Source organism: Artibeus jamaicensis, unplaced genomic scaffold (genome assembly GCF_021234435.1).
Source record: "Artibeus jamaicensis isolate MK-2021 breed Jamaican fruit bat unplaced genomic scaffold, CSHL_Jam_final contig_867, whole genome shotgun sequence".
Lineage (NCBI taxonomy): Eukaryota > Metazoa > Chordata > Mammalia > Chiroptera > Phyllostomidae > Artibeus > Artibeus jamaicensis.
In genome coordinates, this window is record NW_026521995.1 from 5365887 (window position 1) to 5370359 (window position 4473).

Consider the following 4473-nt stretch of genomic DNA (forward strand, 5'->3'; position numbering starts at 1 on the left):
TGGATGGTGGGGGTTGTTGCACAACAATGAGAATGTACTTAATTCCACTGAACTTCACACTTAAAAATGGTTAAAAAGGTAAATTTCACATTATATGTATTTTTCACAATTAAAAAATAAAAGCACTTTGCTCCGGCCCACGGAGCAATCAACTGGGGCTCGACCACCTACCTAGAACAAATGAGTTGGGGGGACAAGAGGCGCGAAGAATGGCAGCAAGACAAAAGATTCTGATCAAGCTGCAAACTTTATTTTTCCGAACTGGGTATATATATAGGGGGGAGGGAGAGATTAGGTTGCTTGCTATTGGCTAGCTTGAGACAAAGAAGGGCCCGCTTATTGATTACTTGGGTGCAACTGGTACTCGTGGACACCTCATGTGCCTGTAGCTGATTGGCTTGTGGAGCGCACAGGTTCCTGTAATCAATGCAATGTTTTTAGCTAGAAGCCAGGTGTAAGGTTCCCAACAGCACTTCATACATTGCCAGGCAACATTTGTTAACCTGCCACTTCTACCTTCTTTCTTCACTTTATTTTTGCCATGGACAAATGACTGACAGTCACTGGAGATCTAATCAGGGAATATCTGGAACTGGGACAACTTGGGTAAATACACATAAGAGGTGAGGTTAGATCTACTGCTCAGAAGCACAGAATCACAGATTGTCAGGGATGACATGAGTTCAAAGCATATCTAAGTCTCACATTTCCATGTTAAACACAGGAAAACTGAGATCTAGAGAAACAGGTTTTGTCCTAAAATGACACAGGAAATCAGTAGCAGAACTGGAACCAAAGCTCAAGATTACAAACTCCTAGTTTTCATCCCCCAAAATCTTGAATCTGCATGCATCTCTGGGCATCATTTGGGCCACTCTGTGACCTCAAATCAAGCTAAAGGTTTTCTGTACCCTGATTAGATAACTTCAGAGACTAGGATAGAAAACACTCCCTTCACAGACAGTTTTACATAGCTGTATTGAGATAAATGACTTACAGTAATTGTACAGATTTAAATTGCACTATTTGAGGACACACAGAATATTCAACTCTTTATACAGTTAAACTCATCAACCTTTTCTTGGTGATTTGTTCTTCCACTTTGAAGTTGAAAAAGTCTTTCTCTACCAGAGTTTATTAAACATTTATTTTATCTTCTGAAAAATAAATCATACCATTTGATAAGCCTTGGCATGTGTGTGTATATGTATGAAACCATCACCACTATCAAGATAATGACACATCCATCACCTGCCAAAGTTTTCTTGTTCCCATTTTTAATGTCACTCTAAATCCTACCTCATTACCAGGCAGCCACTGATCTGTGTCCTGTCACTATAAATTAGTTGGCATTTTATAGCATAAATGAAATCATACACACTCCATTTTTGTCTCCATCTTTTACCCAGCATAATTATTTTGAGATTCATCTATGCTATTGCATATTTCAATAGTTATTCCTTTTTATTCCTGAGTAGTAGTCTGTTGTTTGGATATGACAGAATCTGTTTATCCATTTAGTTGTTGACATATATTTGGATTGCTTTCAGTTTGAGACTGTTAGCAAATAAAGCTGATATGGACATTCATGTAAAGTCTTTGTATGAACTTGTGCTTTTTGTACTGACCATGAGTTTTTGATGTATTGACATCTGGGTGATCCTGGAGAGGCTGCCCCTCCTCTCACATGGACCTTTCATATGCAGACGAGCCAATTCAGAGCCCATCCCCTCCCCCCTACATCTTCCCCTCCACACCCCCACCCACCCCCAACCACCTCTTTTATGAGCTCTCACCCTCTAGACCAGTGTTCATCTGACCTAATCAACCCAAGGCCAAGGATTAGCCAACCAAGAGTTGCACCTACACCCTGGAGCCTGCTAGTCATTCAAATCCTAATTCTGCTTAGCCTGTTTATGGTAACTCATCCATTCCTTCTTACAAAAAACACAGGAAAGTCTCTTGCCCACATTTTTCCCTCACTTCCTCTGCCTCTGACTTCAAGGCATGTCAGAACTCCTGTTTCTAGAGAACAGTGAGGAAAACTTCTTCCTTCCTGGCACTCATTTCTACATCTGTATGTTTAAGTGCAGCTGAATAAAGACAATCCAGGTACATTTAAAATACTTTCGCTGCTCTTGAGTAAATCCTAGTTGTGGAATGGCTGAATCACATGGTAGATATATGCCTAAGTTTTGAAGAAACTACCAAACCGTTTTCCAAAGTGCACCACTTTACATTCTCAACAGCAGGTACGAGAGTTTCAGTAGCTCCACTTTCTCATGAACACTTTAATAAGATCAGTCTTTTTAACTTTAGCCATTCTAAGAGCTATGTAGTACTTTGTGGTTTTAATTGCTTACTCTTGGTAAAAATTAATATTGAATATTTTTGTGTGGTAATTTGCTGTCCTTATATCTTCTTTAGAGATGTAGCTGATCAAATCCATGTTCACTTTTTTATTGGGATATTTGTTTTCTTATAGTTCAGTTTTGAGGGATCTCTTTAGATACTAATCCTTTATCAGTTATATATGGTTTGTAAAGATTTTTCTCTAGTCTCTGGCTTGTCTTCTTTTTTAAAAAAATCCTAATCTGGGGATATGTTTATTAATTTGAGAGAGAGAGAAAGAGAGAAATATCAATGTGAAGGAGGAACATCAATCTGTTGCCTCACCTAGGTACCCTGGCTGAAGATTGAACTCAAAACCCAGGTATGCGCCCTGACTGGGTATGGAACCCACAGCCTTTTGGTTTATAGGACTGTGCTCCAAGCAAGTAAGCGACCCTGCCAGGGTTGGCTTGTCTTTTTGTTCTCCTAACAGTATCTTTTGACGAACAGAAATTTAAATGCTGATGAAGTCCATTTTGTCAATTGGTTCTTTTATGGATCTCATTTATGGTGTCAGATCTAAGAAATCCGCAAAACTGAAGGTCACAAAGATATTTCTTCTCTACTTTCTTCTATCAGCTTTGTGGTTTTAGGTTTCACATGTAGGTCTATGATATATATGCATGGTAGTACTTTTTTTTTAATCTGGTGCAAAATACCAATTGAAGTTTGTTTGCTGTTTTTTCATACGGATATCCATTTTTTTAGCACCATTTGTTAAAAAGACTATTCTTTCTCATAGAACTGCCTTTGTACCTTTTTAAAAAAATCAGTTGTCATATATGTGTAAGTCTATTTCTGGATTGTATATTCTGTTTCATTGATCTATTTGTCCATCTTTCTGTTAATTCCACACTCTCTTGATTGCTATAGCTTTATAATAGGTACAGAAATCAGACAGTGTTAGACTTGCATTTTGTTCTTCTTGTTCAAAGTTGTGTTGGCCATTCTAGGTCTTCTCCATTTGATATGCATTTAGAATCATTTTGTCAATGTCTACAAAACAAAAACAAAAAACCTTCTGAGATGTAGATTAGAATACACCAATTTGGGAAAACTGACATCTTAACAATATTGAATCTTCTAACCCACAAACATGGTATATATCTCTTATTCACATAGTTCTTCTTTAGCTTTTTCTAAGCAGTGTTTTATAGTGTTCAGTGTACATGTGTTGCACCTATTTGTGAAATTTATCACTGAGTATTTTAGTTTTTTGATGCTATGTGAATGGTGTGCTTTTCTTAATTTTAATTTCCAATTGGAAAAAGTCTTGTTAGGTCAAATTTGAATGCTCTATTTCAATAGAAAATAGTAAAACAATGGTTTCCCTGTTCTATTTTAGACCCTATCTCTTTCAAAAAATTTTTACAATTTGATTTTCCTCTTGGCCTTTCAAACTAAATGTGAAGAGCCTAACAATGAGGTTGAAAATGTAACCATATCATGCAAAGGAGCTAACTGTGTTGTCCTCTTTAATAAAACCAGATCATCAAACTGAGTATGTTAGAGACACAGATTTCTAGGGCTTGTAAGAATTTTGTCAAGAGTGTGTAATGGGGATGAATTACTTTTGCCATAATAACTTCAACTTTTGCACTTCCGACTTTACTATAACTAAATTTGAAATACTAGCCTGATAGTCCCCAAAGTTCTTGAATTTAATAGCATTAATATAAGGCCTCCACAAGTCTATAAATTCTTATTTGAAAATCCAGCTATTCTATTTATAATTCCTGGGAGTGCTTAACTTTTAGTTCCTTACCAGTAAACTTTCAAAAAGCAAACAACCTCACCTCTAACATCAAGTCCTTAAAAAGAGTGAGTGAGCAGCTCTGACTTTCTGAAGAAATAACTGTCTTCAGCGGGTGTCTCATGGTCTAAGTCTGGCTGAATCTCCTCACCTTCTCTTCTTAAAACTCTTATTTGCTCAGAGCCCCTTCAGCATAAAATGTTAAGAACAGAAAGCAAGTAAACACTCCTAAGAGTATTTGCATTTCAAAAGCCTATGACTCTAATGCAGAGACATTTATTGTAATGATAGATTTTAGGTATGTGGGAGGGAAGAACAGAGGATGGTAA